The following is a 25,917-nucleotide window of genomic DNA, read 5'->3' as shown; positions in this document are numbered from 1 at the left end:
AAGATTTTGATTTCCTCGTCGAATCTGAATGAGATCCTTGCTGGTTAGAGTAATCTTGGTTGTAGGTTTTTCCCTTTCATCACTTTAACTATGTACTGCCAGTCCCTTCTGGCTTGCAGTTTTTTGCTGAAAGATCAGCTGTTAACCTTATGGGGATTCCCTTGTATGTTATTTGTTGTTTGTCCCTTGCTGCTTTTAATATTTTTTCTTTGTATTTAATTTTGGATAGTTTGATTAATATGTGTCTTGTTGTGTTTCTCCTTGGATTTATCCTGTATGGGACTCTCTGTGCTTCCTGGACTTGATTGACTACTTCCTTTCCCATGTTATGGAGGTTTTCAACTATAATCTCTTCAAATTTTTTCTCAGTCCCTTTCTTTTTCTCTTCTTCTTCTGGGACCCCTATAATTTGAATGTTGGTGCATTTAATTTGTCCCAGAGGTCTCTGAGACTGTCCTCAATTCTTTTCATTCTTTTTCTTTATTCTGCTTTGAAGTAGTTATTTCCAGTATTTTATCTTCCAGGTCACTGATCTGTTCTTCTGCCTCCGTTATTCTTCTACTGATTCCTTCTAGTGAATTTTTGATTTCATTTATTTTGTTGTTCATCATTGTTTGTTTGCTCTTTAGTTCTTCTAAGTCCTTGTTAAACGTTGTTTGTATTTTCTCCATTCTATTTCCAGGATTTTGGATCATCTTTACTATCATTACTCAATTCTTTTTCAGGTAGACTGCCTATTTCCTCTTCATTTGTTTGGTCTGGTTGGTTTTTACCTTGTTCCCTCATCTGCTGTGTGTTTCTCTGTCTTCTCATTTTGCTTAACTTACTGTGTTTGGGGTCTCCTTTTCGCAGGCTGCAGGTTCACAGTTCCCGTTGTTTTTGGTGTGTGCCCCCAGTGGCTAAGGTTGGTTCAGTGGGTTGTGTAGGTTTCCGGGTGGAGGGGACTGGTGCCTGTGTTCTGTTTGGTGAGGCTGGATCTTGTCTTTCTGTTGGGCAGGACCACGTCCGGTGGTGTGTTTTGGGATGTCTGTGACCTTATTATGATTTTAGGCAGCCTGTCTGCTAATGGGTGGGGTTGTGTTCCTGTCTTGCTAGTTGTTTGACATAGGGTGTGTAGCACTGTAGGTTGCTGGTCGTTGAGTGGAGCTGGGTCTTAGCCTTGAGATGGAGATCTCTGGGAGAGCTTTCGCCATTTGATATTATGTGGTGCCGGGAAGTCTCTAGTGTACCAGTATACTGAACTCAGCTCTCCCACCTCAGAGGCACAGGTCTGACACACGGCCGGAGCACCAAGACCCTGTCAGCCACACACCTCAGAAGAAAAGAGAGAAAAAATGAAAGAAAGAGAGAAAAAATTTAAATAATTAAAATTAAAAATACAAAATAATTGTAAAAAAAATTAAAAAGTAATAAAAATAAATAAAAAACAAATGGACAGACCGAACCCTAGGACAAATGGTAAAAACAAAGCTATGAGACAACATCATGCAAAGAATCATACAAATACATACACAAAGAGAAAAAGGAAAAAAAATATATATATATATATATATCGTTGCTCCAAAAGTCCACCACCTTAATTTTGGGATGATTTGTTGTCTATTCAGGTATTCCGCAGATGCAGGGTACATCAAGTTGATTGTGGAGATTTAATCGCTGCTCCTGAGGCTGCTGGGAGAGATTTCCCTTTCTCGTCTTTGTTCGCACAGCTCCTGGGGTTCAGCTTTCGATTTGGCCCCAACTCTGCGTGTAGGTTGCCTGAGCGCGTCTGTTCTTCGCTCAGACAGAACGGGGTTAAAGGAGCAGCTGCTTCGGGGGCTCTGGCTTACTCAGGCGGGGGGAGGGAGGGGTACAGAGGAGGCGGGGCGAGCCTGCGGCGGCAGAGGCGTCATGACGTTGCACCAGCCTGAGGCGCGCCATGCGTTCTCCCGGGGAAGTTGTCCCTGGATCACGGGAGCCTGGCAGTGGCGGGCTGCACAGGCTCCTGGGAGGGGCGGTGTGGAGAGTGACCTGTGCTCGCCCACAGGATTTTTGGAGGCGGCAGCAGCAGCCCCAGCGTCTCACGCCCGTCTCTGGGGTCCGCACTGATCGCCGCGGCTCGCGCCCGTCTCTGGAGTTCGTTTAGGCGGCGCTCTGAATCCCCTCTCCTCATGCACCAGGAAACAAAGAGGCAAGAAAAAGTCTCTTGCCTCTTCGGCTGGTCCAGACCTTTTCCTGGACTCCCTCCCGGCTAGCTGTGGCACACTAGCCCCTTCAGGCTGTGTTCACACCGCCAACCCCAGTCCTCTCCCTGCGATCCGACCTCCGAAGCCCGAGCCTCAGCTCCCAGCCCCGCCCGCCCCGGCAGGTGAGCATACAAGCCTCTCGGGCTGGTGAGTGCTGGTCGGCAGCGATCCTCCGTGTGGGAGTCTCTCCGCTTTGCCCTCCGCACCCCTGTGGCTGCGGTCTCCTCCGTGGCTCCGAAGCTTTCCCCCTCCGCCACCCGCAGTCTCCGCCCGCGAAGGGGCTCCTAGTGTGTGGAAACCTTTCCTCCTTCACAGCTCCCTCCCACTGGCGCAGGTCCTGTCCTTATTCTTTTGTCTCTGTTTTTTCTTTTTTCTTTTGCCCTACCCAGGTACGAGGGTAGTTTCTTGCCTTTCGGGAAGTCTGAGGTCTTCTGCCAGCGTTTAGTTGGTGTTCTGTAGGAGTTGTTCCACATGTAGATGTATTTCTGATATATTTGTGGGGAGGAAGGTGATCTCCACGTCTTACTCTTCTGCCATGTTGAAGGTCTCTCTCCACCATGTAATTTTATAAGTAATATATCTTATACCTAGGATTTTGGTTCTTTCTATCAAAGTAAAATATTATTTTTAGAACAAGAAACATTTGATTGCCCTTGCCTCTCTAGCGACTCAAGCACCGAGAAGCAAAGTTCATTATTACAGTACAGAGTGAAAAGAAGCCTAGAAAGTTCAAGTGAGTTAGACATGTTTCTATTGATTACAACACTACTGAGAGTAGAAAGAGATAGATAAAAGCCAGAAAGTTGGAATTAGTTTAAAATTATCTCTCTAAGGGCTGAGCCCTTTGGAGAAAGCAGTGGATAAATTACAAGTCACATTTTAATAAACTTCAAGTACAAAACTATGAATATACTATATATATGTGTGTGTGTGTGTGTGTGTGTGTGTGTGTGTGTATTCTAAAAGAAAACATAAGTGTAGTGTTATTTAGATGCTTCTATTTCTTAGAAATATTTTGTAAATCTTCCAGGGAAAATTGCAAGAAATTCCTCACAGTTGCCATAGTAACAGAGTTAATATGTTTTGAACGCAGTAAAATGAACCTTATTTTGAAAAAAAAAGAAAATATGTAACCTTGGTATACCTGTGGAACAGCGCTGTCTGTAGAACTTTCTGTGATGATGTAAATATGGTAGCCCGTAGCCACATGCTGGTATTGAGGATTTGAAATGTCGCTCCTGTGACTTAGGAACTGAGTTTTAAATTTAATTAGATTTCACTTCATTTAAATGTGAATGTAAATAGACACACGTGGCTCATGGCTACCCTATTTGACAGTGTAGGTATAGAATTTAAGATGTATTAAGCATGGGCTTCCCTGGTGGCACAGTGGTTAAGAATCTGCCTGCCAATGCAGGGGACACGGGTTCGATCTCTGGTCCAGGAAAATCCCACATGCCGTGGAGCAACTAAGTCCGTGCACCACAACTACTGAGCCTGTGCTCTGGAGCCCGCAAGCCACAACTACTGAAGCCCACGTGCCGCAACTACTGAAGCCCATGTGCCTAGAACCTGTGCTCCGCAACAAGAGAAGCCACTGCAATAAGAAGCCCGCGCACTGCAAAAGAGTAGCCCCCACTTGCCACAACTAGAGAAAGCCCGCACACAGCAACGAAGACCCAATGCAGCCAAAAATAAATAAATAAAATAAATAAATTTATTTAAAAAAAAAGTTAAGGAACTGTTTTAAAAGTGTTTTTAAAATAAATAAGGAAAAAATAAAATAAAATATATTAAACATGTGAGCTTTTCCTACAATGTTGAGGTTATAATTTTTTGGATAAACCCATTTTAAAATTAATAAAAATTCTAATTAACTATCTGATGTTTGTTAGAACTAATGAAAACATTTTACTGGTGCCCAATCACAGTATGTAACTCATGTCATTCTAAATAAGAGGGTGGAGGGGATAAGATTTCCCAATGACAACCTAAGTCTTAGCTACATAAATCTAAGCTACATCAGTGCTCCTCAAACCTGAGAATACATAATAATCAGATGAAGAACTTGTTAAAGCACAGAGATTCTTATTTGGTAGAACTGGGGTGGGACTCAAACATTTGAATTTCTAACAAGCTCCAAATAATGCTGCTAGTGGTGGTTCATGGACTACAGTTTGATTAGCACTCAGTAGGTACTTAGTGCAGTGGTCCTCAAAGTACAGACCCTGGACCAGCACCTTCACCATCATAATTACCTGGGAACTTGTCAGAAATGCACATTTTTAGTATTTATCTCAGACATATTAAATTAGAAACTCTAGGGATGGGTGTGTTTTTTTGGTTAACAAGCCCTCCAGATGAACTTGAAAATGTGCTATAAAATCACTTGCACATATGCATGAGGAAGAATGTATTGTACATATTAGCAAGAACTTGGAAACAACCAAAATGTCCATCTTGAAGAAACTAGCTGAATAAATTGCAGCTGAATCTGCTTTGGGAATACTATGCAGTAGTTAACAAAAAATCAGTAAGACAAATATTAACTGTCATGGAAAGATGTCTAAGACATATAATGTATGTGGAGGAGTTGCAGAAATAGACAGTGTATCATGATTTATGTAAAAAACAAAATAATTTTAAAAATAATGGATGATCTTGGTATGTATATTTCTTGTATGTAGAATAATTTCTTTTTTTTTTTAACATCTTTATTGGAGTATAATTGCTTTACAATGGTGTGTTAGTTTCTGCTTTATAACAAAGTGAATCAGTTATACATATACATATGTTCCCATATCTCTTCCCTCTTGCATCTCCCTCCCTCCCACCCTCCCTATCCCACCCCTCTAGGTGGTCACAAGGCACCGAGCTGATCTCCCTGTGCTATGCGGTTGCTTCCCACTGAAATCAAATTGATAGCAGTGGTTTTCTATAAGGAATGTACTAGGATTGAGAGCAATAGTTGATATAGAATTTATTTTCATGTTGAATTTTATAAAAGGAAAATATATTCATAAAATTAATACTTGTGACTTAAAAATAATTAAGATACTCAAAATCCATGTCATGGTGTTTTACAGCGATGCACTATCTATAAACATCAATTGCACAGACCTATTTTATTATCTTTAATTTCTGAGACCATATATATTATCTTTAATAGTTTACAAGTCGTTTCCTGTATTAAGTTAGAAACAACTTCCATTGCTAATGCTACAGTATGTCATTATATGATAATATTAATATTGAGTCAGAATTTTAGACCAAGAAATAACATTTTTACTCTTACACTTTTTGGTCAGTTTGCTCTACTTCTTCTGTAGACAGTGAACCTGCTTTGAATTCAGTTTCCAATATCAGGGTTTTTTAAATCTTTGTAAAATTTCGGTGGATTTCTTTTCAAGACATTTTGCATTGTAAGGCGAACGTGATTAAGTTCTCTATTTAAAAAGATACTAATTATCAGAAAAACCAAGACAAAGGTGCTCTAACAGGGTACCTGACAAATTTTATCTGGTCCATTAGCGTTCACTTTACCTCTCTGCCATGCGTAAGGTGATTCCTCATTATCTTACCAGTTAGGTGCCCACAATAACAAAGTGTATTTATCCCGGTGCATCATACACTGAACATGCACCTCAAGGTTTGTGTAACATAGGAATACATGAATGTACCAGATCCTTTCTGTTTTTCAAAACTTCCTTGTTAACATTTTAGGTATAATAAAACAACAAAATGCTGTACTACACCTGAGGTTAATAGTGCTATTTTAATATTGAAATTAATTTTAATACTGCTAAAATTTCCTGTCATGATCAATTTTATGTGTCAACTTGGCTAGGCTATAGGACCCAGTTTTTCAAACAAACATAAATCTTAAGTGTTGCAGTGGTGCTATATTTTAGATGTGATTAATGTCTACCATCAGTTAACTTTATGTACAGGAGATAATCCTTGATAATCTGCATTGGCTGATCTAATCAGCAGAAAGGGCTTAGGGCAGAATGGAGGTTTCCCTGGGGAGCAGAAATCTCACCTGTGGACTGCAGTAGCGGCTCCTGCCTGAAAGTTTCCAGCCTGCCCTGACTCAATATGTGAAAGTGACTTTGGAATTGGATAGTGGTAAAGAATGGAAGAAATTTGAAGCACTTCATAGAAAAAGCCTAGATTGCCTTGAACAGAATGTTAGCAGAAATATGGACTTTAAAAGTGCTTATGGGGGCTTCCCTGGTGGTGCAGTGGTTAAGAATCCTCCTGCCACTGCAGGAGACACGGGTTCAAGCCCTGGTCCGGGAAAATCCCACATGCCACGGAGCAACTAAGCCCGTGTGCCACAACTACTGAGCCCGCATGCCACAACTACAGAAGCCCACGTGCCTAGAACCCATGCTCCACAACAAGAGAAGCCACCGCAATGAGAAGCATGCACACCGCAACAAAGAGTAGCCCCCTCTTGCTGCAACTAGAGAAAGCCCGCGCTCAGCAAGGAAGACCCAACACAGCCAAAAAAAAAAAAAAAAAAAAAGTGCTTCTGGTGCTCAGAAGGAAATGAGGAGCACAGTAGAGAAAATGTCTATCTTGATTCAAAGACAAAATTTTTATTCACCGTAGGTCAGCAGTCCTCCTGTGGCTTTGCTGTTATTGTAAATGTTGCAAAATGTGGATATGTAGGCTGGAAGAGTTGTGAACTTTTAATACTTTTTGTGATTTTTTCATAAAATTATTTATTACCCATCTGTTTTATTAATGTTTCTCTTTACAAACATGTTTGAGGATCCAGTATGGTGTTTTCTGGACATGAGGTGTGAGATTGAAGAGGATGATTCTTTATCTTAGGTCTGCAGATACTTCTGGTAAGGTTGGAAGTAAACAATCACAATCTTCAAAGTCATTTCAAAGTAAGTGAGCCAGAGCAACAAAGGAAAAAATGAAACTATAGCAATAAAACCAAAAACTTCCTATATTTACCATGAAAGCCAATTATTTTTACAGGAGCTGACAATCCAAGTTATCTAATCCCACTGTACATAGTTTGTTGCAAACAATCTCTAAGTGAAGCAACAAGATCAAAAGGACACAACTACAAACCACAGTCACTCAACAAGGAAAGTACTGAGAAATAGTTCTTGGAATCTTAAACTCAGTAAAGCTCTTTTTTAAAAAAATACCTGCATTCAATGAAATGTTTCAAGAATCAAGTTATTTAGTAGCAGGAATTATTGCCCCCCCCCCAAAAAAGAAAAGTTTCACATGGTTGGTGAGAACATAATGATGGAAGCATGTAAAGTTATAGTGAGAAAATGTTAGGTCAAGATGCAGCTGGATAAATCAAAGACTCCACTCTCTATCAGTATAAGTTGAAATACTGAAGAAGTATCACCTGAAACTGAAGAGATTTGAGATCAGTAAATGGAAAAATGACTTCTCCTTCCAGATTGGTAAGTAAGCAGATTTCACCATTAGATATCAAGCTCTTGTAAAAATTGTAAATGTTGGCAAAATTCATGAACGATATTTTCTTGCTGCAAGTTTCTGTCTGAAACAAAAAAGGTAAAGGTACATTTAATTTTTTTGGCTTCATATTTAGAAAGTGCTGTCCAGGAGGAATTGTGTTGGCTTCTTTACCGATGTTATCCCATAGGTGGCTGGCTCCAGGCGAGGTTTCGTCTATTATAAAATAAAATCTTGACATTGTCATAATACAGTGCTTTATTCACAGATAAATGCTGGGTTCAAAAAACTTGGAGAGGAAATGAAAACTAAAATGTCTGAATGATACTATAAAATGATTAACTTTGTTAAAGGATGATCAGTTCCCTTGAGCATGTAAAACTGGACAAAGAGCACATGAATCGTTTAATACATACAAAAATCTGGATTCATTGTAGAGAGAGTTCTCAGCAAATTGTCAAAGTGTTTGAGGTGGAAGGTGAATTTCAGTAGTACATTTAAGGAAATATTGATACAAATTTTGTTGAATGCTTTGAAAATGATACATGGCTGCCCAAACTAACCTAATTAGCAGGTACTCTTTCTTCACTTGAACTGGTTGAATAAGTCTCTCTCTGCCAGGCTCTGGAGCGACAAGCCTCTTACACTTTGAAAGGAAACTGAATCTTTGAAAAATCATGTTGGAAATAGAAATTTTTAAATGTTGCCACTTTTGCTTGGGTTTGACCGTGAAGAAGGATATTAGCAAATATCTCCTCAATCCCACAGTAAGTAAACGTGGTATGAATTGCCTGCCAGAAGAAAATCTCTTCAGGAAAAACTTAATATCCAGAGCCTTTACTAATGTTAAAAGCCTCAATAATATTGACCCAGTTATATCAAGTAACAGAATAAAATAACTAAAAAACCTAGAGAAAAACATAGGACATGGAAACAGACCATTGGGGTAACAGATATTTTTAAATAATGTTAATTTATATGGTCAATAATATAGAAAGGTAGAGAATTTTAGCAGACCTGCTTGAACTCTACACACAGAAAAATCAAATGAATATTCCAAAATTAAAAATAAAATAACTGAAATTATAATTCAGTAGGCTTTAACAGCACACTAGACAGAAAAGGAAAGATAATTAGTGAAGAAAAAGATAGTTTAGTAGAAAATTTCAAACTGAAGTCTGGAGAGAAAAAAAATAATTGAAAATGTATTAAAAGCCATAAGAGATATAAGGTATATAAGGTACATGCATGTGTGAATTAATGAAAGAAGCAGGTCATTGTTACCCAGTCAGTTACCCTTAAGTATAGCATTCTTGTTTCCTGGCAGTGGCAAATGTCATTCCTGCTCTCCCCACCCTGCTTATTCCCTTGTCCCTTTTTAGAGAAGGGGAGTAAAAAGGGCCTAAATTTTTGTCAGCTTTGGGAATTTAAATTACATTTCATGATAGGTATAAGCCTCACTTTCTTCACTTGTACAAAGGAAATAATACTCCCTTCTTCTCAGGTTTACCCTGAGTCTAAAATGAGAGGATGCATATAAAATACATAGCACAGGATAGACAAATTTAATTCTCCTCCTCTTTTCTCATTTTGTTGAACCTAGTAATTAACAGTCACAAGAGGATCCCTTAACTATAATTTGAGATGCAATTTCAAGGATATGTTGGCCTCTGAAAGAGAAATTGATACTTGACGAAGGTGATTCTTACTGGAGTGAATAGAACCACGTGGAAGACTAGAGACTTCAAATCCACGTGTGTAAATTCAGCACATAGGTTCTTGCCCAGACAAACTGCATGGCATTTAGGTATGAAGATGCCAAAAAAAATTATAGATTAAATGTAGATTTTAGAAATGCTTTGGAGTGAACTAATTACAGTTTTAAATGATAGAGAAAAGGGAAAGAGAATATTGCTTTAGGGTTGTAAATTTGACTAACTGAAACTATAGAGCTTGCAACAGCACTGGCAAAGTCAAATTACAGATACACTGACTTTCTCAAAAGTTACGTTGTTTTTTTAGAAGAGAAATCCATGAATTCACATCATCCAGGGCTACAGATGTTAGTGTGAGTAAACTAAAAGAATGAAATAGATATGTATATACTGTCTAATCCAGGTACAGCCAAGAGACTCACTAGTCATGATCAAATTCAGTGAAGCAGCCAGGCAGTGGGGCAGTACCTGGAATCATGATGTGCTCCAATGGAAAATCCAATATTTTAACCTATTATTATATACAAGGAGACTAAAGAGAGGGAGAAGAATTTAGGATGGCAGAGAGATAATTTTGGAAAAAAAGCCGAATACAAGGATTTGGAATACAGTAAAAAGCATTAAATTTCCTTTATATTACCTCACTTAATTATGTATACAGAAAAATAAATGTAGTAAATATGAGAGACTCCTACATGTGTGTAAGTGTGTTTGAAGTGAAAATAGTAAAATCCGTTTAGAAGTGGCAATATTCCAAATCTGAAAAATGAATTGCTTTCTCAACCTTACTTAGACACACAGTGGGGAGTACCCTTACCAGTGGCAAGCTAGTGTTATGTGACCCCTATACGCTCATACAAAAAAAGCAAATTTCGCTTTGAAATAACAGGCCAAGGCCAGCCCTTGGTAAGGGCTGAGAAGGAGGGCTTCTCCACTGATTAATATTTTGAGCTGACCTAAATTGTCCTCCATGCTCCACTAATGTAGAGATAGGGCTACAGCATTTCTTTTCATTTAAAATAGCAGGCTGAGTTTGGAAATACTGCATGATTTGAGAAGAGGGGTGAAGAGGTAGGGAAGGCAGCCTTTTTTTCACTGCATAAATGCTACCTATTCAGCTGTAACAAGCCAGTGAAGTTGGAGGTTGCAAATGAGAGAGGAGAATCACAGGGGTCTCTATTAAATTCAGCTTCTGCTCTTGATTCAGTTTTATTACTTGCTAAACAAAGCTTGGATTTCAGTGATTTAGGGTTCATAAACCCAGACCAAGTTCTTTCTACTCAATGAGCTCGGTCAGTTTGTGACCAGTCTAACTTAAAATCCATAAATGTGACTTGTTTAATCTGTCGTGTAGGTTGAGAGTCACTCAGGATTTTAAATCTCTATTTACTTTTCATTCCCGCAATGCTCTGCTCTCTCCAGCATGCAAGGAATTTGACTCACACACACTGGGAAGCTCTAGATGGTTTTGCCTCTAAGACATATTCAGTGTATTTTGGTTCCTACATTCATCATTTCATACTGCCCTTGATTGAAACTGGACTTGAACAGAACTCTCCTGAGTTACCTCACACCTGCAAAGCTTAAATCTAGTCACAGTTTATTGACGGAGGCAGTAATGCATAATGAAATGCCATTAATTCACACGTGTAATACTGGTTTCTAATTTGAAGCATAACATCTAATTGTCAGTAGATTAGTTACTCAGATTCATAGCCTGGTGACTATGGGGAAAATGTGCCTACTTCCACTACCTGAACTGTCCGAAAATAGAATGATGTCTGTTTCTTATGAGGGCAACTAGGAAATCTCTGAAGCCTTCACATTGTTATAGATTGATGGCTCAGTCCATAAAGAGAGTTCAGGAAAATCAGCTCTGCTGCTTGTTATTTCTCTACAACTCTCATCCCAGACAGTGCTTGCAAAGAGCTTCATCTTGGAAAAAGCACCTTATTTCAGTGCAACAGTTAGAGGCCATTATCCTGCTGTATTTGGGAGTAAAGGGCATCAAAACATGGCAGCCATATTTCTAAAGCCCCGACTTTTGAAAGTATAAAGGAGTTCAGCATTTGATCAGCCTTTTAGGGGGCATCCTACTTATTCAGGGCATGAATTCCTAACCTCTGATTCTGTGTTTGCTTAGCTAACTTGGAGTGTTCGCACCCCCAGAGCAATCCTGATTCCACTTACATCTATTGTTCAAGACTAGTTTCATAAAGTGCTTTTGAATTCTGAGAAAGTACAGTCATAGGCATATTGAAGTTACAACTAGGTATTCACAAAGACTGGCCCCTCTACAAGGGAGTATAGACGTTTGTGGAAAACATTGTTTCTCTTGTCTTCAAAGCGCCCACAGCCAGTCAGCAGGGAAGTGTGAGGATGTCAGGTAAACATAATCAAGCCATTTGTGGAAAATGTGAGAGGAGAAAGAGGGAGGGTAATGAGGCATAGCTAGTCAGACTGTTTCCCAGTCTATTTAGCTAGATTGTTTTTCTCTAATTGTTTTTCTCCGTGGAGGTTAAAAAAAACAGAGAGAGAGAGGAAAAAAAGAGAGAATTTCAATATTATAAAACAAACCTTTATTATTGCTGCTTTCAATTTTTTCACAAAGAAATGTGTAAGGCATTATTGTTGTACCCAATAGCAACTCCATAGTTAAGGATTTGTCAGCAGTTCCATTATAGACCGTATTCCTGAAGATTCTATTACAAAGGCAAAATATTTGCTTTCAGGTAAAACTGGCATAAGTATTCTCAACCCAGGAGCATTTTGCTTTGCTCATTATTTTTAAAAAACCCTCAGAAAGTGATTTTTGTCACTTTGTCACCTCTGAAGACTTTTATTTATATCTTACATGAATGTTGTGAAAACTCTCAAAATCAAGGTCCAATTTATTAACTCTAGAATATAATTATAAAAGGTAGCAATCTTCTAAACTCAAAGTTTTCTTTCTTTCTATCGTAATGAATCTAGCTGAATGTCAGTCATCTATGAAAATGGGAAATAAGGATGACCTGGATAAATACAGTACCTAATAAATTCCTAAACTTCATGTAAACAAATAGTTTGCTTCTTTCCTTTTCAGCAACTCTCACCAACTATCAATCAGACTAACAAACTTAACTAAAGATGGTACTATATCTACCAACCTTCAGGGGTTTACATTATTAAGGAGGAAAATAGTCATTATAAGCAGTAAAAAAGAAATATAATTCAACAGTGATCTAAAATGAAGTCCAAGGCTTGTGGATAGACTGAGGAAATCCATGAATCTCTGACATTAATTCAACAGGTTTTGTGCACGTGCACGCATGTGTATGAATGTGCCTACATAAGAACATACAAATGTACTCATTTTTTCTGACAAAATCAGATTGAGTCAGTGATCTAGAAATTCCATTAATTAGTTTGTGGACAATTAATATGTAACTATACGTATTAATATGTACTTAGGAGTACCCGAGTACTTCTTAGTACCTAGCAGTTCAACTAGAAGTACCTAATACTTTTACTAAAACCTAATATAATCCAAAATGTTCTTTCAAATATGTAATTCTTAGCTACATACTCATCATTTTATGCAAGAAAGAAAGTGGTGAGGATAGGAACTTGTAACAATATATTGGACAAAGCACCAGTGAGCAAGAACCTTGAATATAAGCATTTATAAGCATTTTAACAATATTAATTCTCCCAATCCAAAAACAAGGGATATTTTTCCATGCCCATCAACAGAAAATTGACTTAAGAAGATGAATATATATATATATATATTCCATTGTGTGTGTATACACACACACACACACACAATGGAATATTACTCAGCCATAAAGAAGAATGAAATATTGCCATTTGCAGCAACATAAATGGACCTAGAGTATATCATACTAAGTGAAGTGAGTCAGACAGAGTAAGACAACTATTATATCACTTATATATGGAATAAAAAAAAATACAAATGAATCTATATACAAAACAGAAATGGACTCACAGACATAGAAAAGAAACCTATAGTTACCAAAGGGGGAAGGGCGGTGGGATAAATTAGTAGTATGGGATTAACAGATACAAACTATTATGCATGAAATAGATAAGCAACAAGAATTTACTGTATAGCACAGGAACCATATTCAATATCTTGTAATAACCTGTAATGGAAAAAATCTGAAAAAATATATAACTGAATCAATTTGGTGTATAGCTGAAACTAACACAATATTGTAAATCAAGTGTGCTACAATAAAAAAGGGGAAAAAGGAAAAAAGGAAAGAAGGAAAGAAGGACAGAAGGAAGGAAAGAAAGAAGAACAAAAGAAAGAAAACGAAAGAGTGAATGTAAGATACACATACCCACGTACTCATATATATGCATTGTATTTCAATAAGAATCTTTCAAAAGTGGAGGTGATTCATATATTAAGTTTCCAAGTAATCAACATCAGTTTGGAATTGATACTCAGTGTATATTCATTGTTTCCATTAAATGCATTAAATAGAAGACAAATGCAATTACTGTATCATTAATCCTGAATTTTAGGCCAAGTCAGAGTTGAACTTATCAGGTTTCTGTAGAGAGAAAAGCAAAGCACAGTGCCTGGATTAGGAACACTGGGTTAAGATTTAGTCCTCCATAATGAACAGAAAGCTACAGAGAGAAACAGATGATGTGGCTACAAGACTGGCGTGGCAACTTCAGACTCAAATCAGCCATGACAGAACACTGGAGAAAAGAGTAACGTCAGAAAAAGTCAGAAGACCACCTTAGGATCAAATAGAAGGAAAGGGGTTCAAAGCCAGAGGAATAAGACTGCAACTGCTGAACTTGCGGCAAAGCCTGTGGCAGACACAGAAATATACTGCTTGTATCTCCTTTCACAAAAGAACTGGATGATCAGCTGTAAGGAGTTCAGTTAGCTGACACCCTCCAGCTTCAGTGCCTTCAGGATATAGCACAGCATTTGCCTGAGGCCATGCAATGGTTGAGCGTGGTGGGGATATTAAACGTGACCATTTCTTCCCCGAGCAGGTGCAGGACTCCTCTCCCAGCAGTCTGTGCTTGAGCTCCCACATGGGCCTGCTGACTTTTTCAGAGCTTCAGTGCAGTCTGATACTTTTCCTACCCAACCTTCCATTCTTATCCTCTTCTTTTACAGGTGTCAGACCGGTAGAATTGTCAGAAGGATTTTGAGGCCTACTTCTACTACAATCCTCTCCTCTTATTTTTCCTTGCATTTCTAACTCTGTCTTGACATGTGACTGGAGGTGCCAACAGATGCAAGGGATACCAGTTCTTCAATTTGAAGACTTTTAAAAATATGCTGCCCCCTGGTGTGGAAGTGGGAGAGAAGGGCTTTGCAGGTACTTAAGGGCATGATCACAGCATAGATAGGAAGCTTAAGCAACTGTGGAATCCTTATGTTTTTAACAACACCATATATCTTTATAGCATTTTAACCACTTTTATGTAAATATTCTTAAATATAATACACCCCAAAAATAAGAAACTAGACTTCTCTTAAGGGCTCTGAGTCTTCTTTTTAAATTTATACTATTGCAGTATATACCAAAAGGTTGTTGAGAGCTGTGAAGCTCTTTCCCCACAATATCAATGTTTGTAGGCTGCTGTGTCACTGATGTCACCTTTTTCACTTCTTACTGGTATGTTTCTATTCTTGTCTTACGTGTCTAAATGGCTGAAACTTGTGCAATTTGCAACCGCCACGAGTCTGATCACCCAATAATTGAGTTTAATTTCTGTTGTTAACTCCATTCTCAACTCATGGACTAGCTTTGACTTTTGATCTCATTCATATAAACTCACTTGCTTGGGTTTATTAAGTTATGAGTCTTTGCTAAATCAGTGGTGAATCCAGGGTCAGAGTGGTGAAGTAGGAGAAAGAACATAGATTTTGGACTCTGATAAACCCTTATTATGCATGTGTCTTTGGGCAAGGAATTTTACTATTCTAGATATATCCTTTAGCATCCATAAAATTTATTTAATAACCACATATACTCTCTTGCTGTAAAGTTTAAATAACATAAGAGTTTACAAAATTCGTCAGCATGCAGCACAGTCCTTGGCAGATATAATAATGGCCTCTTTACCCTCCCTACAGAACGATAAACCCTTTCAGAAGTTAGTCAGAGGACTTCCCTGGTGGTCCAGTGGTTAAGACTTCACCTGCCAGTTCCGGGGGTGCGGGTTCGATCTCTGGTCCGGGAACAAAGATCCCACATGCCTCGCGGCCAAAAAACCAAAACATAAGCAATATTGTAACAAGTTCAGTAAACACTTTAAAATGGTCCACATCAAAAAAAAAAAATCTTAAAAAAGAAAAAAAGAAGTTAATCAGGAACTTTAAACTGATATTTCTTAGCTGGCTATGCTAGAGCAGTTTGCAGGTTATGTTTAGCTAAATGTGAGTCATAAGATGTAAATCTTAAATAATTAATATTTGCTATTAGAACCATGCACATGATTGTGCCACAATGGTATCTAAGCTTTAGCATGTCTTTTGTGAAGTCATTTTCCAATCAGTGTTTGCTGAGTGGAAGTCACAGGGAAATTGAAAACATATTAATTTGCAAGGTGGGTAATATCAAGTGATGAAAACCTATAATGACACCTTTGGATTTCTACTTTGAAAACTCAGTGAATAGTTTCAATAATAAAAGATATTTCCCCCTTTAAAACGGAACAACTTGAGTGATCAAGTGTACTTTTACAGCTATTAGGGGAGACTGAATGAGCATACTCAAGATTTAGCCTTTCAGGTGTTTTATCACATGATGGTTGTGGAGATCATAATTTTAAATTGTTTTTCTTGATTCTTATATACTGCTTAATCGCACCCATAAAAGACCAAAAGACCAAAAAAGATAAAAGCAGACAATATGAAAGGACTTAACATTGAAATACAAAAAAAGTTAATAGGGACATTAAAAATTATAATAATTCTGCAACTACATCTTGTAAGTTGCATTCATCTGATCAGAAATTTTACATAATACAGGGAGACACTGATGATACTTAAAAACTTTTAAAAGAGCAAAGAGTGACCATTATATGCAACTCTAATTATATTCAACATTTAACATTGATTTAATTCAATGTGAATTTTCATTTTTTTGAAATGAAAGGTATCAATAGAGAGAATGTATTTTGCAGAGAAACATTGTCATAAAGGATGTTGAAGCACTCTAGTTCCTTTTGTCATTAAAAAAATGAAACTGAACCCCTATCTTAAACCACACACAAAAATGAACTCAAAATGGATTAAAGACTTGAACATAAGACCTGAAATCATAAAACTTCTAGAAGAAAAAATAGGGACCTTGCTCCTTGACATCAGTATCGGCAGTGACTTTTTTTTTTTAATTTGACATCAAAAGCAAAGAAAATAAAAGCAAACATAAACTAGTGGAACTACATTAAACTAAAAAGCTTCTTCACAGCAAAGGAAACTGTCAACAAAATAAAAAGAAGACAACCTATGGTATGGGGGGAAATATTTGCAAATCATGTATCTGATAAGGGGTTAGTATGCAAAGTATATAAGGAACTCATACAACTCAATAGCAAAAGAGCAAACAATCCAATTTAAAAATGAGCAGAGACATTTTTCCAAAGAAGAAATACAAATGGCCAACAGGTACATGAAAAGGTGCTCAACATCACTACTCATCAGGGAAATGCAAATCAAAAGCACAATGTGATATCACCTTACACTGGTTAAGATGGTTGTTATCAAAAAGAAATAATGTGTTGACAAGGTTATGGGGAAAAGGGAACCCTCATGAACTGTTGATGGGAAAGTAAATTGGTGCAGCCACCATGAAAAGCAGTTTAGAGGTTTTTCAAAAAATTAAAAGCAGGTCTATCATAGTGATCCAACAATTCCACTTCTGGGTATGTATCTAAATGTATCCAAAGGAAATGAGAACAGGACATCTAAGATATATCTGCACTCCCATGTTCATTATACCATTATTCATATTAGCTAAGATATGGAAACAACCAAAGTGTCGACAGTTGAATGGATAAAGAAGATGTGAGATATATATATATATATATATATATATGACATATCACAATATATTCACTATATATTCACAATATCACTATATATATATATATATATATATTCACACACACAATGAAATATTATTCAGCCATGAGAAAGAGGAAACTTTGCCATTTGAGACAATGTGAATGGAATTTGAGAACATTATGCTTAGTGAAATAAGACAGAGAAGAATAAGTACTCCATGGCATCACTTATATGTTTAATCTAAAAAAAAAAGGTCAAACTCATAGAAACAGAGAATAGAAAAGTAGTTGCCAGGGGCTGGGAGTAGGGGAAATAGGGAGAAATTGGTAAAAGTGTACAAATCAGCTGTAAAATGAATGAGGTCTGAGGGTCTAATGAATAACATTATGACTATAACTGTCAACTCTATATTATATAATTGAAATTTGCTAAGAAATTTGCTAAATGTTCTCACCAAAAACACAATAATACAAATTTAAAAAATAATAATAAATATATATGTGAGATGATTAATGTGTCAGTTAACCAGAAGGGGGGCATCCTTATACAATGTATACATATAACAAATCACCATGATGGACACTTTAAATATCTTACAATTTTATTTGTCAATAAAGGAGAAATAAAAAAATAGTAAAAAATGAAACATACAAGCACACACAATAATTTGATGGAAATTTAAAATAAGATGCACAAAATCTAATAATCCAATTTTTAAGGCACTTCTGCCTCTTTCTAATGTTGTAACACAAGTAGAAAAACTTATTGTATTTTAAATTGATTTTTGTTATGAAAGATTTTAAACATGAGAACCAAGGAAAACCTAGTAAAGAACACCTGTATAATAATAATAAATTTTAAGCTATATCAAATATATATATAATTTTCATCATATATATATTTTGGCTGTGTTGGATCTTTGTTGCTGCACACGGACTTTCTCTAATTGCGGCGAGCGGGGCCAACTCTTCATTGCAGTGCATGGGCTTCTCGTTGCAGTGGCTTCTCTTGTTGTGGAGCACGGGCTCTAGGAGTGCGGGCTTCAGTAGTTGCAGCATACTGGCTCAGTAGTTGTGACTCGCAGGCTCTAGAGAGCAGGCTCAGTTGTTGTGGCGCACGGGCTTAGTTGCTCCACGGCATGTGGGATCTTCCCAGACCAGGGATCAAACCTGTGTCCCCTACATTGGCAGGTGGATTCCTAACCACTGCACTACCCGGGAAGTCCCTGTCATATATTTTTAACCAAATGAAAACTAAAGCTATAAGCAAGGACACTAAAGCCACCTATGGAATACTTTTTAAATAAGTTCTTCACCTCCCCCCTTAGACATAACAGTTTTCTTAATTTGTATCATTATTCTCATATATGTGTTTGTACCACATACTTGCACATTCATAAATGATATACAACATTATTGATTTGTTTTTTATTTTATATAAATGATACCTTTTTGGCATATATCTTTAACTCATTCATTTTAACTCCAGTATAATACAGTGACTTAATATCCCTCAATTTATTTATCCCTTGTCTTATTAGTGGATATATAAAGTTTTTCTGAGTATTCCTAATTATGAACAAAACTGTAATCAATACTCATATATTTCTCTCCATGAGCACTTTAGAATAAGCCTGATGGTAGAATTGCTATGTAGTATGGTACATTTCACAGTTTTGTCAATTTATATTTCACCACTATATAGGAGAGTTATTTGATTTCCACACCCTCACTTGGTAGAGTCTGTCTTAATTTTTTCAATCTGATGTGTATGAAGTACTATATTATCTCATTTTAATTTTCATTTGTCTGATTCTGAGGTTCTATAATGAGATGGATCATCTTTTCATATTTTTTATTGTTATTCAGGTTTTCCTTTTTATGAATTGCTATTCCTATTCTTTGATGTATTTTTCTGTTGAACTTTATCTTAAATTGATTGGCTTGAACACTTTTTTTTTTTTAAAGTCCAGTTACCTCAGAGTTTATTTAAACTAAGAGAAAAAGGTCATAATATTTTCATGCAGTGCATACTTCGTTCTTTAAATAACAATTGTGACAAATAAAAGAAAGAATTAGGAATGCTGTACTTGTGATCCATACAAAGCACCAACATTTTGGGTTGTATATAATTTAAAGAAATGTCTCAAACACTTTTCAAAATACTGTAGTAGCCAGTACATAGAGGCATGCCTTAGGTGGCCATAGGAATGCAGTTTAGAAAATAAAGAAAAAATTCACACTATAACTACTCAGTTTCTTCAAAATCACTGAGCAAGAAAAGCACCAATGAACTTCCATACTGATTTTACATAACTTCTATACAGTACCTTGACTTAAATCCAAGAACAAAAGTTAAGACTCTCCTCCTATATTTTTGGTAAACAACTGCATGGTAAACTTAGATGACTTTTCCCCCAGATTTTACCTGGGAGTGGCCTTTTAAATTTTTTATTTAAAAGAGAGAAGGTTTGGCACTTTTATACTGATGTCACCAATGTTAATATTTCTTGGAATCTCAGGAAGATTTGTATTCTTTACAGCTGATACAGCACGGGCTGGAGCTCCTGCTAAGCCAGCCACAGATTTCTCCAGTTTAGTTTGTGCATCAGTGTGTGTAACATTCTCATTCATGTTCGTCTCCAATACCATTCTCCCCATCACCATTTCTGCAAAGATATTGTGAACATTGTCTACATGGAAAATTAAATCCAGTTCACAGACGTTTTCAAAACACTTGTCTAATGTTTCCACAAATAATTGAATTAGATCTAAAATGACAAGTTCACTTTCTGAAGAATTCTCACAGAAGACAAAATATAACGTTGCATAATGTCTATAAATCAGTTTGTTGTCAGATCATCCAATTAATGACCCTCCTTCTAGGAAATTACAAACATTTTCATCTCTCTTAGATACCAAATGGAATGTCTCCCTGATGGTTTGCTGTTGTGTATCTTCACTGTAGGGCTGGTAGAACTTGGAGAGCCGTGGCTTCCCATGGTTGTTAAAGATGAGGATTGCCTTGATCATGGCTGAGCCTGGCCAACCGGGTGGGAGCTGGGGCTAGGACAGGGGCGGACATGCGAGCCTTGCCTCGGGATCTTGCTGGCGATCCTTCCCCACCTGCCCCCGCCTGCACCCCTTGAACACTTTTCAAATACTAATTTTTTTCAGTCATATATACGTATGTACATATATATGATATAAAAAAAATACTACATCTTCCTAATTTGTCACTTATTTAATTTTATATATGGTTACTTTATTTATATAGAACTTTTAAATCATGTAATGAAAGTGTCTTTTTTTCTTTATGGATATTATTTTTTTAAGTTTTGTAACTAAGAAATATTTTCCTACCTCAAAGTCATAAAGATATTCCTCTATATGTTTTAAGTATTTTAAGATTACATGATTAATGTGTGTGTGCAACACAATATTGACAATATTTATTGAATCTGTACATGTTCCAGGCACTATTATAAGCTCTTTGCATGTTTAGTTCTTAAAACATTATATGATATACTTGATGCTTTTACTCCCATGACCCAACTGAGGAAATTCAACTGAAAGGGTTAAGCAACTTGCCCAACAGTAGGAAGCCTGTGATAGAGATATATGCCCACTGGGATTCAAATCCAGGCATTCTGGCTCTTGCTAAGTCAATACACAATCTATAATTTTAGTATTAACTCAATGCCCAAAATTGATCCTGAGATATAATTTCAAAATTTACCTTTGATAATTAAGTTTTTTCTTGAATAATTAATTTAATTAAATATTTGTTTACCACTTATCTATATATAATAAATAGTATTACACATTGTATTAAAATGAATTTGGTATGACAGTCTTTAGTACTATCATAATTAATTATTTCACTGTATTACATGCCATGAAAAATAACTGAATTACTATAAAATTGCCTAAGGAGATTCCAAAATTAACATAATAAAATGAAAGTTTGAGAAATGACTCACAAATATTCTCAAAGGGAAAAACACTCAGCTTCTTTTTGTCTACTCACCCCACAACTTTTTTGTCGTATCAGAAAGGAATTGCTGGGGCCCTGAACCAAGATGCCGGAGTAGAAGGATGTGCTTTCACTACCTCTTGTGAGAACACCAGAATCACAACTAGCTGCTGGACAATCATCGACAGGAAGACACTGGAACTCACCAAAAAAGATACCCCACATCCAAAGACAAAGGAGAAGCCACAATGAGAAGGTAGGAGGGGCGCAATCACAGTAAAATCAAATCCCATAACTGCTGGGTGGGTGACTCATGGACTGGAGAACACTTATACCACAGAAGTCCACCCACTGGAGTGAAGGTTCTGAGCCCCACGTCAGGCTTCCCAACCTGGGGGTCTGGCAACGTGAGGAGGAATTCCTAGAGAATCAGACTTTGAAGGCTAGTGGGATTTGATTGCAGGACTTCGACAGGACTGGGGGAAACAGAGACTCCACTCTTGGAGGGCACACACAAAGTAGTGTGCACATCGGGACCCAGGGGAAGGAGCAGTGACCCCAGGGGAGACTGAACCAGACATACCTGCTACTGTTGGAGGGTCTCCTGCAGAGGCAGGGGTTGGGGGGTGGCTGTGGATCACTGTGGGGACAAGGACACTGGCAGCAGAAGTTCTGGGAAGTACTCCTTGGCATGAGCCCTCCCAGAGTCTGCCATTAGCCCCACCAAAGAGCCCAGGTAGGCTCCAGTGTTGGGTTGCCTCAGGCCAAACAACCAACAGGGAGGGAACCCAGCCCCACCCATCAGCAGTCAAGCAGATTAAAATTTTATTGAGCTCTGCCCACCAAAGCAACAGCCAGCTCTACCCACCACCAGTCCCTCCCATCAGGAAACTTGCACAAGCCTCTTAGATAGCCTCATCCACCAGAGGGCAGACAGCAGAAGCAAGAAGAACTACAATCCTGCAGCTTGTGGAACAAAAACCACATTCACAGAAAGACAGACAAGATGAAAAGGCAGAGGGCTATGTACCAGAGGAAGGAACAAGATAAAACCCCAGAAATACAACTATATGAAGTGGAGATAGACAATCTTCCAGAAAAAGAATTCAGAATAATGATAGTGAAGGTGATCCAGGACCTCGGAAAAAGAATGGAGGCAAAGGTCGAGAAGATGCAAGAAATGGTTAACAAAGATCTAGAAGAATTAAAGAACAAACAAACAGAGATGAACAACACAATAACTGAAATGAAAAATACACTAGAGAGACTCAATAACAGAATAACTGAGGCAAAAGAACGGATAAGTGACCTGGAAGACAGAATGGTGGAATTCACTGCTGTGGAACAGAATAAAGAAAAAAAGAAATGAAGACAGCCAAAGAGACCTCTGGGACAACATTAAACGCAACAACATTTGCATTATAGGGGTCCCAGAAGGAGAAGAGAGAGAGAAAGGACCCGAGAAAATATTTGAAGAGATTATAGTCGAAAACTTCCCTAACATGGGAAAGGAAATAACCATCCAAGTCCTGGAAGTGCAGAGAGTCCCATACAGGATAAACCCAAGGAGAAACATGCCGAGACACATAGTAATCAAATTGGCAAAAATTACTGAAAGCAGCAAGGGAAAAACGACAGATAACATACAAGGGAACTCCCATAAGGTTAACAGCTGATTTCTTAGCAGAAACGCTACAAGCCAGAAGGGAGAGGCATGATATACTTAAAGTGAAGAAAGGGAAGAACCTACAACAAAGATTACTCTACCTGGCAAGTATCTCATTCAGATTCGATGGAGAAATCAAAAGCTTTACAGACAAGCCAAAGCTAAGAGAATTCAGCACCACCAAACCAGCTCTACAACAAATGCTAAAGGAACTTCTCTAAGTGGGAAACACAAGAGAAGAAAAGGACCTACAAAAACAAACCCAAAACAATTAAGAAAATGGTAATAGGAACATACATATCAATAATTACCTTAAATGTGAATGGATTAAATGCTCCAACCAAAAGACACAGGCTCACTGAATGGATACAAAAACAAGAACCATATATATGCTGTCTACAAGAAACACACTTCAGACCTAGGGACACAGACACATACAGACTGAAAGTGAGGGGATGGAAAAAGAAAGTCTATGCAAATGGAAATCACAAGAAAACTGGAGAAGCAATACCCGTATCAGATAAAATAGACTTTAAAATAAAGAATGTTACAAGAGACAAGGAGGACACGACATAATGATCAAGGGATCGATCCAAGAAGAAGATATAACAATTATAAATATATATGCACCCAACAGAAGAGCACCTCAATACATAAGGCAACTGCTAACAGCTATAAAAGAGGAAATCAACAGTAACACAGTAATAGTGGGAGACTTTAACACCTCACTTACACCAATGGACAGATCATCCAAACAGAAAATTAATAAGGAAACACAAGCTTTAAATGACACAATAGACCAGATAGATTTAATTGATATTTATAGGACATTGCATCCAAAAACAGCAGATTACACTTTCCTCTCAAGTACACATGGAACATTCTCCAGGATACATCACATCTTGGGTCACAAATCAAGCCTCAGTAAATTTAAGAAAATTGAAATCATATCAAGCATCTTTTCTGACCACAATGCTGTGAGATTAGAAATCAATTACAGGGAAAAAATGTAAAAAACACAAACATATGGAGGCTAAACAATACATTACTAAATAACCAAGAGATCACTGAAGAAATCAAAGAGGAAATCAAAAAATACCTAGAGATGAATGATAATGAAAACACAATGATCCAAAACCTATGGGATGCAGCAAAAGCAGTTCTAAGAGGGAAGTTTATAGCTATACAAGCCTACCTCAAGAAACAAGAAACATCTCAAATAAACAATCTAACCTTACACCTAAAGGAACTAGAGAAAAAAGAACAAACAAAACCCAAAGTTAGCAGAAGGAAAGAAATCATAAAGATCAGAGCAGAAATAAATAGAAACAAGGAAAACAATAGCAAAGATCAATAAACCTAAAAGCTGGTTCTTTGAGAAGATAAACAAAATTGATAAACCATTAGCCAGATTCATCAAGAAAAAGAGGGAGAGGACTCAAATCAATAAAAATAGAAATGAAAGAGGAGAAGTTACAACAGACACCGCAGAAATACAAAGCATCCTGAGACTACTACAAACAACTCTATGCCAATAAAATGGACAGCCTGGAAGAATCGGACAAATTCTTAGAAAGGTATAACCTTCCAAGACTGAACCAGGAAGAAATAGAAAATATGAACAGACCAATCACAAGTAATGAAATTGAAACTGTGATTAAAAATCTTTCAACCAACAAAAGTCCAGGACCAGATGGCTTCACAGGTGAATTCTATCAAACATTTAGAGAAGAGCTAACACCCATCCTTCTCAAACTCTTCCAGAAAATTGCAGAGCAAGGCACACTCCCAAACTCATTCTATGAAGCTGTCATCACCCTGATACCAAAACCAGACAAAGATACTACAAAAAAAGAAAATTACAGACCAATATCACTGATGAATATAGACGCAAACATCCTCAACAAAATACTAGAAAACAGAATCCAACAACACATTAAAAGGATCATACACCATGATCAAGTGGGATTTATCCCAGGGATGCAAGGATTCTTCAATATATGCAAATCAATCAATGTGATACACCATATTAACAAACTGAAGAAGAAAAACCATATGATCATCTCAATAGATGCAGAAAAAGCTTCTGACAAAATTCAACACCTATTTATGATAAAAACTCTCCAGAAAGTGGGCATAGAGGGAACCTACCTCAACATAATAAAGGCCATATACAACAAACCCACAGCAAACATCATTCTCAATGGTGAAAAACTGAAAACATTTCCTGTAAGATCAGCAACGAGACAAGGATGTCCACTCTCACCACTAGTGTTCCACATAGTTTTGGAAGTCCTAGCCATGGCAATCAGAGAAGAAAAAGAAATAAAAGGAATCCAATTGGAAAAGAAGAAGTAAAACTGTCACTGTTTGCAGATGGCATGATAGTATACATAGAGAATCCTAAAGATGCCACCAGAAAACTACTAGAGCTAATCAATGAATTTGGTAAAGTAGCAGGATACAAAACTAATGCACAGAAATCTCTTGCATTCCTATACACTAATGATGAAAAATCTGAAAGAGAAATTAAGGAAACACTCCCATTTACCATTGCAACAAAAAGAATTAAATACCTAGGAATAAACCTACCTAGGGAGACAAAAGACCTGTATTCAGAAACCTATAAGGCACTGATGAAAGAAATTAAAGATGATACCAACAGATGGAGAGATATACCATGTTTTTGGATTGGAAAAATCAATATTGTGAAAATGACTATACTACCCAAAGCAATCTACAGATTCAATGCACTCCCTATCAAATTACCAATGGCATTTTTTATGGAACTAAAACAAAAAGTCTTAAAATTCATATGGAGACACA

At 37.3% G+C, this 25,917-nt stretch overlaps 1 long non-coding RNA gene and 1 pseudogene across 2 annotated transcripts in view; both read right to left on the bottom strand.

The window, feature by feature from the left end:
- LOC309660860 overlaps window positions 1–25,917 on the bottom strand; it is an 850,010-nt gene that overhangs the window by 690,316 nt on the left and 133,777 nt on the right. The window lies entirely within an intron of this gene.
- LOC309660792 (AP-3 complex subunit sigma-1 pseudogene) lies at window positions 17,533–25,340 on the bottom strand (annotated as a pseudogene). The gene has a single exon. The product of its transcript is annotated as an AP-3 complex subunit sigma-1 pseudogene (transcript).

The sequence above is a fragment of the Balaenoptera physalus genome, assembly GCF_965194825.1.
Source record: "Balaenoptera physalus genome assembly, chromosome: 5".
In the NCBI taxonomy this organism is placed as follows: domain Eukaryota; kingdom Metazoa; phylum Chordata; class Mammalia; order Artiodactyla; family Balaenopteridae; genus Balaenoptera; species Balaenoptera physalus.
Note: the sequence above shows the minus strand (reverse complement) of the source record. Positions and strands in the feature narration are given on the sequence as shown.